This window comes from Palaemon carinicauda, chromosome 2 (genome assembly GCF_036898095.1).
Source record: "Palaemon carinicauda isolate YSFRI2023 chromosome 2, ASM3689809v2, whole genome shotgun sequence".
NCBI classification, from domain to species: Eukaryota; Metazoa; Arthropoda; class Malacostraca; order Decapoda; family Palaemonidae; genus Palaemon; species Palaemon carinicauda.
The window spans coordinates 161,811,067-161,823,566 of NC_090726.1; positions in this window are offsets into that span (position 1 = coordinate 161,811,067).

Consider the following 12,500-nt stretch of genomic DNA (forward strand, 5'->3'; position numbering starts at 1 on the left):
CTGGCACTAGTACTTTCATGCATGGTATAAGTTTTTTCGAGTGTTATTTTATTGAAGCTATAGGCAAATATTTTATACATGTAAGATATTGTTGAATGTTTTTTCCAAGATTGTATACGAGAGAGTTTCGGTGATTTAGGTAATCGATTCTCATCTTACCTAGTCTAGTATTCTAGATACAGTAGTATACTTTCGCACATCCCCAATTGTTCTTTCTCTCCTCCGGAGGCTAAGTTCAATCCCTCTTTCCCTCTGTAAGCCTTTGGCTTAATCCTAGTGGTTCTATCTGAATAATAATTCAGGTATAACTATTCTAGGATATGTCTGTCCTGACCTGATAACCAGAGTGACTGTTTTTTTTGGGTTAGGGCAGAACATCAGAGTTTCTAGTCTGTGGTCTGCTTCTTCCTAGCATAGAGAAAGAGTCTCCTTTGCTAGGTTAGGGGCGGACACAGGAAGCTTTGCTTCCCTAGTCCATGTTGGAAGGATTCTGAAAAAGATGATTCCTTCCTCTAGTGGCCCAGCAGAATGTCCTGTGTTGATTTCTCGGGCTGGAGAATGAGTTTTCTCTGTTGCCCGGTGAAATAACTTCACCTAGCTTTGTTCTGGATGGGAGGAGGTTAGCAAGTATTGCCAATCTTCCTCCCTAATAGACAACTCTTATTTAGGATGAGCTTTCCTAACGGCTGAGTGTGTCTCCTGCTAGAACGAAGTCTATAGGACCCTTATCCCTTCCCCACCTCTCTTTCTTTTATCTTCTTTTAGCCGTAGTCCTACTTCCGTACCTAGTATAGGTTAGGATAGAGGACAGGCTCAGCTGTCTGCCGGCCGGCACTACGTGTCGGCCGGCAGAGACCCTTTATTCTTTGCAGAGTGCCCCAAACCTCCCTTGGTGTCCCTTCCATGTCCGTCTTCAGAGTCCGGCAGACTATGGATTCTTTGGAAGACTGAATGTTACATTCTCCCCTTCCATAAGTTCACTCTTTCTGGATGGAAGGTCGTATGGCATGCCGCCCTATAACCTTACATCCATACTTTTTCCCTGACTATTGTGTTGCACCCCTATCCCGGCTGCCAGCTTGACAGCCGACAGCCGGGAAGGTAGAAGTTCTCTGATTCTTGGCTACTGTCGGCGGCATGGTTTTATTACATTTGCCGGCCAGCAGTGGAATCACAGCCCGAATTCACTGGCCGCTATGATTAGAGGCCGGCAGCCGGGTTTTAGTGTTTTCAGGCGTCGGCTGGCAATGATTGCCGGCCAGCACACAGTAGCGAATCAGTGGGCTGCCGCCTATTAGTTAAAGATAGTATATCTTTGATCTATGAAGGGGTAGTTGCCGGCCGGCACAATAACATGCGATGTACAGTAGTTGCTATATTCGTAGTGTAGTACACACTGCATTAGTAGAAACTGCTGTACAAAGTTTGTAATAACACTAATGTTCTTCATCATACTTAATGTTATCTTGTACAGCCTTTTGTTGAGACCGTACTTTATATAGAAAGTGAGTTCTTTCTGTATTCTTTCAATCCCGTATATTAAAACTACACATTAAATTTCCGTTTAGGAAATTATATAAGGTATTCTAGTATAGAATTAACCTTAGTTTTAATATTTTGGGAGGTTAAAGCAATTGACTGAGCAGGAAATACAAGTATGTGTCTTTCCTTCTTTCTTTTATAGCTTTTCAATATAAGCTAAATGTTTCAATATAAGTGAAAAGCTTTCACTTGATACTCATGGATTTTTCTTCTCTTTACAGGAGGACTATCCGAAGTGCGGGAGTGTGTTCTGTAATGTCCGTAGTAAGAACTTCTGTGGACATCATTATTGCAGGAGGCACGCAGCATGCACAGCCTCCAGAGGTGTTCTCCACTATTGGAACGCTCAGGTTTGTACAGTTTGCTCTAACCTGATTACCGAGGCTTTTGACGACCCAAAGTCAACGGAGTCAAGGGATGCTGCCAGGGAAACATTACGATCCTGGGTGAGGGGTTTTCGGATAAACACCTCAGGTCCCTACCTTCCTAATGAGAAGATGAGGGCCTACCTTTTCCCTAAAGCATCGGCTGATGCAATCATCCCCCAGCCTCAGGTGGAGATACCAATTGCCCTGAATCCGGTAGATTCTGAAGTCTCAGCCGCCCTTCAAGACATCCAAGTGGGCGATATGATGTCGGAGGTGTCGGATTCTACTGAGAAGGACCTTCTAGGAGAAGGTCAGGAGGAGGAGCTGTTTCAGACTCTTCAAGTAGAAGAGCAAGAAATCGACGAAGTGTCGGTTACGTCGGTTCCGGACCCAGAACCGGTTCCTTCTACATCGTCTGCTATCCTAGATGAACTGGGAAGGACTCTTTCTTCCATTGTTGGGATGAACCAACAAATTCAAAGGAAGAATGATGACAAGGAAGCTTCAATGAAAATGGAGTTACGTAGACTTGCAGCATCACGTGGGCCCCAGAAGCGGCTCATCGAGCACAAGGGATCTTCCCTTGTGCTCGAATACCAATCCTTGGAAGTATGCCGAACACATACCAATGACAACCGGGGAGATCGTGATCTCAGAAAAGTTGGGAGCGATTCCCCTGGAAGAAGTGGAACTTTGGCCCATTGAAGATTTTTATCCGGACTGCTATGCCCGTCTTAGGAAGGAGCCAGCCTTAAAGGATGAGACGGAGCCGGAGGTCATAGTTTTTTACCATAGTAAAGCTCAGACGTTACTATCGAGCTCGATAAAAGAGAGGGGCTTCACTAACTCAAAGGTGCCTGCCTTGAGTAGAAGCCTCCCTCCTTTGTGGCCTCTCCTACCAGAGCCTTTCCCTTCTTGGAAAAGGGATATAAGGCGTCCTTAAATGCGGTGGAGGCAGGGAAACTATGCCCCTGCTTGGAGGAGTGCAAGCCGTTATCTCTGACCTTGCCCTTGGACCAAGAAGACGGGAAGGACGTACACCTTACCTTCTCAGTCGGGAAACTAGAAGCTGATATTGCTGAACGCCAGTTTGGTGAGGCGCTTCCAAAACTGTTGGAGGCTCTCTTGCGTAGAGAGCAAGAGACAAAGGAAAGGCTTGCGGCATCGATGTCGTTGCAACCAACACTAGAAACGATGGCAAGTGACCCCAAGACCCAGGATATGTTCATGGTTGTGGCCAAAACCAATCTGGCCACAGTTACGAAGGATTTCTATAGCTTTATTAAAGCTATAGAATTTGGGGTAAAGACCTCTTTCCCAATGAAGTGGTTAAAGAGGTAGTAGACAAAAGGCCTAGGCCATCCTCTCGGCCGGCTAAACCCTACCGACAGCAGCATCAACAACAACTTCCTGTGACCGCGGTGCCTCAGACGGTGGCACAACCTCCAACCACGTACCGGCTGGTACCCCAACAAACGGCGACACTGTTGCCAGTTCTTAACCCAGCCTCCGAAAGGCAGACTTCTTCCTTTCGTTCGAGAGCCAGAGGAACAGCCAGAGGTTCTTCTAGACGCCCTTCAAGAGGAAGGGGATCCAGGGGAGGACGCGGTCAAGGAGGCAAGGCCTCAGGTCCACAACAGCAGAAGTAGATACTTCCAGTAGGAGGGAGATTACAGTTTTTAGGGATCGCTGGACCTTCGATCCCTGGTCCCACAGCCTAAATAAGAATGGACTAGGTTGGAGCTGGAGCAGTCCTCCACCTCAATTTCCTCAATTCTTCCAACACTCAACCCCCACTCTGGAAGAATATGTCCGAGAGCTCTTAGTCAAAAGAGTAATCCGGAAGTCTAAGTCCATCAAATTCCAAGGAAGGCTGTTTTGTGTTCCAAAGGAGGACTCAGAAAAACTCAGAGTCATTCTGGGTATATGCTGTGTCTATAGACTTGTCTGACACTTATTGGCACGTTCCAATTATTCGTCACCTCTCCCCCTACCTAGGCTTCAAGTTACTTTGATAACTTTACGCCTTCAGGACCATGCCTCTCGGACTAAACATAGCCCCAAGGATTTTCACGAAGCTTGCGAACACAGCCGTCCATCAGTTATGCGTAAAAGGGGTCCAAGTAGTAGCCTACTCGGACGACTGGCTGGTGTGGGCAGCATCCAGGACAGTAAGCAAGCAAGCTTCTAAGATAGTGATCCAGTTCCTGGAACATCTGGGATTCAAGATCAACATCAAAAAGTTTCGACTTTCTCCAGCTCAAAAATTTCGGTGGTTAGGAATCCACTGGAATTTGGAGTCACATCGACTTTCCATTCCTAGTAAGAAGAAGAAAGAAATAGCAGGATCTGTCAAGAGACTATTGAAATCCAAACGGATATCAAGACGCGAACATTAGAGAGTGCTGGGCTCTCTACAATTTGCTTCGATAACAGATCCAGTGCTAAGAGCACAGCTTAAGGTTGCAACAGGAGGCTGGAGAAAATATGCATCAAACGCGAAGAAATGGCACCTGTCAGCAGTTCACATTCAAGAGTTCCGCAATGTGACAGCGGATGCTCTATTTAGGTTTACACCTATAGAGTCAGAATGGTCCCTTGACGCAGGATCGTTCTCCTTCATCTCGAGTCAAGTCAAAAAAGACAACAAGAAAATAGTTCGTTATATGTCCCCTTACGAGGATCCGTTAGCGGAGGCAGAGGACGCTCTGTCCCTGGGCTGGATCATATGGTCCTGTATCTATCTGTTCCCTCCGCACACCTCCTTTTGAAGGTCCTCGATATTCTGAGATCCTTCAAAGGGAAAGCTGCAATAGTGGCCACAAGTCACCAAATAGCATGTGGTTCCCTCTGGCATTGGAACTACGATTAAAATTCTTTCCGCTACCGGATCCATCCCTGTCTCAGCGAGTACAGAAGTCGACTGTCTTCGCTCCATCATAGAAAACACGGAACCTACATCTTATGATTTTCTCTCCTTAACGATGAGAAAAAGATTCGGTGTTTAAAAGTCGGTTTTAGACTTTTGGAGGTAACCAGAAGACATTATGAGGCTTCAGGGAAGAAATAGCTATCCTTTGTCAAGGTGAAGTAACTGAAAGAAATCCTGACAGATTCCTATTTATCATTCTTCATTCTCCTTCATGAGCAAGGTTTAGCAGCTTACACAATTCTATTGTTCAAGCCTGCCTTGACAAATTAGATGCCATATGCCTTACAGGTCGACCTTTCTAACGATGTTCTTAATGAACTAGCCCTTCAGCGCTTCCAAAGACCATTTGCTTGGTCATTAAATATGATTCCTCATTGTGTATAAATAATGAACAATGAGGAATGGGCTTAGAAGGTTTTGAATTTAAGTCATATTTCTGTTTGTACTCGCCTTGGGGACCAGAGTTAGTGAATAGTGGCTCTCTCTACAGAGGAAGGCCACGTCCAGTTCTTGGAGGGAGAACTGAATCTATTTCCAAACCCAACGTTTCTTACCAGGAACAAGCTACCCACCAACAGGTGGGGTCCCTAGAGAATCTGCTCTCTGGAGGAAGAATGATCTCTATGCCCAGTGGAGTGCCTAAAGGTCTATCTTCATAGAACTTCAGACTTTATGGGAGGACAGCTGTTCAGAAGAGAAACCCTGAGTTCAAAGTTATCTATAAGTAAGGGCGAAATTCAAACGTGTTATTAACAGAACGGATCCAGACAGTACACCCGTTAGTCATGATCCGAGGAAAGTTGCCTCCTCCATAAAATTTCTTTAATTATATGGACTTTGAACATCCTTGTTTGCACACCGGCTGGTAGTCATCTAAGACGTTCTTTATGCACTATGCGAAGCAAGTGGAGCAACTTATGAGATCTGTGGTAGCAGAAGGTAGAATTCTTTAACCTTCTGTTTTAAGTCTGCGAGGAACAGTGTAATTAATTTGGGACCATTAATTAAGAGGGTGAGCGTGTAGTCACTGTATGTTACTACACGCTGAGCGATAGGCCACGAAAGTGTCCTTACGAACTGTTCCATTGACGTCGGTAATCTATAGCATAATACGGACACTTGTGCCAAGCGTTTCTTACGCTAGTGTAAATAAACAGTATATAGACTATATCATTATTATTAATAATTCAATTGAAGTGGTAAATCTGTTTCCTAGTAGATGAAACAATATTTTCTGTTGACTGTTTTTCTTTATGCTTTAACACATATCATCCACATTATATAAATTTTATAAATGTGATTTGATATGTTCGTTTATTAAATTTTAATAAACTAGTTCATAATGAACCCTGCGTCTTTTCGCCCACACTCATTTTATTAGAAAGGTACTGAGCATTAAGATTAAAATATGGATATTTTTATCATGGTATGTCTTTCGAGACTGTTCCCTGATTCAAGCAAAAGTCCACGCAATCTAACCCTTCCTTGGAAGGGTTGACGTGGTACCCTAACGGGTCGGTGGCAAAGAGGCAAAATTTGTTTCTATGCGGATACAACCATTATCCAATAGTTACTAAGAGTGGTCACTTTGGGGAAGGTATCACAAATTTATTCTGACTTTGGCGACTCTTATACAAACTTTGCTTTATAATGTATAGGGCGAGACCACTATACAAGCTTGTCATTTTGTCATCCATAAGTTTTTATGTACTCCTCGAGACTTTTCCAGAGTCTAGTATGACTCATCCCTGTAGGGGGCAGGAAGCTCTAACATAGTTCATGCTTAGATGAAATAATGTATGACGGTAACATAATAGGTCTCTAGGTCTAGACGGACCAGGAAAATACTTTATCGAGAGTACGGCACTGACTGGGAATCCAGAGATACAGTAATGCTCTGGTAAACTCCCATCAGGATGACATGGCCTGAGCCCAAAAAACGGATTTTGAGTAAAGCGAAAAATCTATATTTGGGTAAGGTAGTTATGACCCCTCCCTATAATAGGGTATCTGTACCACCTCGTATATCGATACAAAGAATAAAGAGGGCGCTACCGCCTTCATCAGATACACACTGGATTCTTGTCACTATTCCCCCTAGAAGCGTTAATAATGTTCTGGGCGAGATAGCTATGTGACGTGTCAAGAATACGTTCTTTTATCTTATGCGATATCCCTGTGAGATTATTTAGGGACATTCGCTCCAGGAGTTAGAATTCTGGATACCTTACGGTAAAATTCTCTGTGAATATCACTGTAGTCAAATATACCCTAGAAAGCTACCTTATAGGAACTTCCATCAGGACGACATGGCTACCTCACCCAAAAATAGATTTTTCGCTTCGCTCAAAATCTGTTATATATATATATATATATATATATATATATATATATATATATATATATATATATATATACATACATACATTTATATACATATATGCATATATATATATATATATATATATATATATATATATATATATATATATATATATGCATATATATATATATATATATATATATATATATATATATATATATATTTATATATATATATATATATATATATATATATATATATATATATATATATACATATATATATATAGCCTATATATATATGTATATATATATATATATATATATATATATATATATATATATATATATATATATATATATATATATATATATATATATATATACCTACATATACATGTACATGTACATGTACACATATATATATATATATATATATATATATATATATATATAGCCTATATATATGTATATATATATATATATATATATATATATATATATATATATATATATATATATATATATATATACATATATATACCTACATATACATGTACATGTACATGTACATATATATATATATATATATATATATATATATATATATATATATATATATATGTATATATATAAATATATATATACTGTATATATATATATATATATATATATATATATATATATATATATATATATATATGTATATATATATATATATATATATATATATATATATATATACATACATATATATATATATATATATATATATATATATATATATATATATATATATATATATATATATATATATATATATATATATATACAGTATATCAATATATATATATATATATATATATATATATATATATAAATATATATATATATATATATATATATATATATATATATATATATATATATATATATATATATATATATTTATATATATTTATAAAACGGCTGTTTTATATTTTCAAGTGGTGTGGGTTACGTGGCTGCGCTCCTGCGTGAACGGAGGTATGGAGGGGCTTTTTGCAGGAGGGTTCCTTAGTGTGTTTCTGAGCCTCCAACTTTGAAGGGCACGACAATTGCTGTTGAAACTATATTTATTCCTCACCATTGCAGAGCTACATTTTGAAGCTGTTTAGCTTTTTTGGATGTCCTTTCTCTGCAGCAAGGACTGATCATCTTGCATTTTGTGTACTGCCCTTGGTTCAGTAAAAGCCAAGGGACCTCTCTGTCCCAAGGTAATAATAAGTATACCTGTTTAATTATTATGATCACGTCCTGAGATAATCAGCTGATGTCATCAGGGGAGGTGTCTGATATGACTGGTCCCAAATTTAAGATAATTAATAATATTTTATATAGGTTGAGTAGGCCTAGGGGGGTGGATAATGTTGATCATGAAATTGGTTACAGGAAGGAGTTAATGTCATGGGCGCACAAAAGTGGTTTGGCCGGCCATTTTGGAATTCATAAAACTTCATGCAAATTGTTAGGGAATTGTTATTAGCCGAAGTTGAAGGCAGATGTAAAGAAGTTTGTCAATAGTTGTGATGTGTGTCAGAGGGTCGGTAAACCCAATCAGCGGATTCCAAAATCGCCTCTATATCCTATTCCCGTAGTTTCCGAACCTTTTAAGGAAGTCATTATTGATGTGGTTGGACCATTACCGAAGACGCGTAGTGGTAATGAGTATATTTTGACAATAATGGATAGGATGTCTCGATATCCCGAGGCAATACCACTACGTACCATAAAAACCATTAAAATTGTTGACGTACTAATTGACTTTTTTACCAGGTTTGGGATGCCTATAATTCAATCATATTGTGGATCTAATTTCATGAGTAGGCATTTCAAAGATAAAATGGCAGAGTTGAATATAAAACATGTGACCTCTTCTCCATATCACCCCGAAAGTCAAGGAGTTCTGGAGAGATTTCATCAAACCCTGAAATCTATTGTAAAAAAATATTGTTTAATTAATGGTTTTGAATGGGATAAGGAATTACCTTATTTGTTGTTCGCTTTTCGTTCTGTCCCAAGTCAGTCTTTGGGTTTTTCGCCTTTCAACCTTGTGTTTGGTCATTGTGTTCAAGGGCCTCTCGATGTGGTTCGTGAGTCTTGGGAGGGAGACGTCCCTGAGGTTAATTTATTGGATTATGTGTCTAATCTAGGCGATAAATCAACCAAGGCTTGGAAATTTGCGGGTGAAAATTTATTATGTAGCCAAAAAAGAATGTAGTTCTTTTTTGATAGAAGGTCCAAGGCACGCGACTTTGCAGGAGGCGATAAAGTATTGGTTTTGTTACCCTTCCCAGGGAATCCATTGAAAGCTTCTTTTTCAGGTCCTTAGAAAATTTTGAAAAAAGTAAGTGAAGTTAGATATTTAGTGGAGACACCCCAAAGAAGGAAACCTTTTTAACTGTGTCATATAAATATGTTGAAGACTTATATGGAACGGGAGAAAGTCATTCCCGTAGCAACCATTGGGAATACGGTAGATTCTGAGAACAATAACCATTTTTCTTTTTCAGAGGTGGAGGGTATTGATGATAATTGTTTTAATGGATGTGAATGGCTGTCGGATAATAAAGTGTCTTTGGAAAATTTTTCGGGAGTAATTTCACATTTAGGTAAGGAAGAACAAAGGTCTTTGAAAAAATTAGTATCTAATTTTAAGGAATTATTTTCGGATGCACCGGGTAGGACTTCGGTCCTTGAACATGATGTCGATGTAGGTAGCGCCACTCCTGTGAAACGATCTCCTTACAGGTTGAATCTCTTCAAAAATGAGGTTGTAGCGAAGGAAGTGGATTGTATGTTAAATCATGACCTAATTGAACCTAGTCAAAGTCCTTGGTCATCACCGGTTGTATTGGTAAAAAAATCAGTCGGTGATTTCAGGTTATGTTTTGATTATCGTAAGTTGAATGAGTTATCTAAATCTGATTGTTATCCATTACCTCGAATTGAGGATTGTATTGATCGAATGGGTAAGGCCAAATACATTAGCAAATTCGATTTGTTGAAAGGTTATTGGCAAGTTCCTCGTTCAAAGCGGGCGAGGGCCCTGTCTGCTTTTGTAACACCACAGGGACTGTTTCAATGTAAAGTTATGCCGTTTGGTATGAAGAACGCGGCTGCCACCTTTCAGAGGTTAATGAATACTTTAGTCCATGGTTTAGAAGGATATGTTGTGTATATTGATGATATTGTCATTTATAGCGATGATTGGGAAACCCATTTAAAACGTATTAGGGCACTATTTGAGGTGTTGAAAAAGGCAAGTTTGGTAATTAATTTAAAGAAAAGTGATTTCGCAAAGGCGAAGGTGGTATATTTGGGTCATGAGGTTGGTAATGGTAAAGTTACTCCTAAGCAGGCCAATATCGAAAGTATTGAAAACATGGTAGTCCCTAAATGTAGGAGGGATGTCAGAAGATTCCTTGGTTTGAGTGGGTACTACCGAAGGTTTGTTATGAATTTTTCAGATATAGCCGATCCGTTGACAAATCTCTTGAGAAAGAAGGTAGCATTTGTCTGGACGGATGAAACGCAAAGGGCGTTTGATAATTTAAAGAGAGTATTAATTAATTTCCCTGTCTTGAGAGCTCCTGATTTTGACCTTCCTTTTTCTCTTGCCACGGATGCAAGTGACGTTGGTGTAAGAGCGGTGTTGTTGCAGAATGACGAGCAGGGAGTTTCTCATCCTGTCGCATTCTTTTCAAAAAAATGTCCTCCGCCCAACGTAGGTATTCAACTGTGGAGAAAGAGACTCTTGCTTTAATATTTGCTATCAATCATTTTCAGGTTTATCTCTCCTCCTCAGATACACCTAATAAGGTCTTGACTGATCATAATCCCCTGACCTTCATCAGCAGATACAAGAATAAAAATCAACGATTGAAGAGGTGGAGTCTCATGCTGCAAGAGTGGAATTTAGAATTTTCGCACATCCCAGGAAAAGATAATATTGTTGCCGATTTTCTCTCTCGCAGCGTTAAATATTAGATTATTGACAGACGGCTATGCAGTTATTAAAGGTAGTATCTGTATCGTTCTAATTATGGTGTGTGTGCTGTTGAAGTGGGCACGTAGTGAGTAGAAGTAAATGTATATTTAAGATTTATTAATCATGGTTTCTTTACAGAAGACTATAATGTTTTGGGTATAGTATATGGGATCTTTAAGGTTAAAAGGCGATGGTGCTCACTGGTACTTTCTAATGGTGATTAATTAGGTGGTCTAAGGTTTTGAGGTGTCAGGTACGATAAGGTTTATAATAAGTTAAGAAAAGGAGATAGGCACTAATCTGGTTATTCTCTATTTTCAGGCGCATAATTACGCTTCATCGATTTTGTTTGTTTGTTTGCGCAGGGGAGTCTTGTGGTGGTCTTCTCTGTGTCGTTTGGTGTGTGTGTGTATGTATTGGACACTATGGTGATAAGTGTGATATATAACTCTGAAATAGACAGTGGTTTTTGTGATCAACATTTATTGATAGTGAGTGATGTGTATCCCTGAAAATGAACCGTGTATTGAGTGTGGAAAAGGTTATAGCCTTTGGACTATATATACAGAATCCGGTTGTTAGTGCAATGACTCTTTATTAAGTTTATTAACGGTATGAGTGATGTGAATTTTTTAGGTTGGGTACCTATTTATCGAATGGTGATGTTTTGGCTTTCTGGTTTTGGAATGTTTACTTGTGATTAATATTAGGTTTGAGATGTTTTTAGTATTGGTTATATATTGCTATCCTTGTGAGCTGCAAACCTTGGTACTTGCCACCCTCTTTCCTTTTTTTTTTTCATGTTTTTGCAGTTTGTTTAATAATTATTTTTGAGTGTCGGTTTAATATTTCAATATGTGATAACCTGTATGTTGTAATTGAAATCACTTTAAAAAATAAAAATTTGAATTTTTTTTTTGGTTGGGTGACGAGGTGTAACATAGTTGTTATATATTTCTAAATTATTTAAGTTTTTATAGATGTATAAGGTTAAATATAGACGTATTGTTATAAGGTTAAGTATAGACGTATTGTTTTCTTTCTTTAATAGTTTGTCTTTTCACTGGTGGTTATGTTAGTGTTTATAATGGACTAACAGCTGTTTTATATTTTCAAGTGGTGTGGGTTACGTGGCTGCGCTCCTGCGTGAACGGAGGTATGGAGGGGCTTTTTGGAGAAAGGGTTCCTTAGTGTGTTTCTGAGCCTCCAACTTTGAAGGGCACGACAATTGCTGTTGGAACTATATTTATTCCTCACCATTGCAGAGCTACATTTTGAAGCTGTTTAGCTTTTTTGGATATCCTTT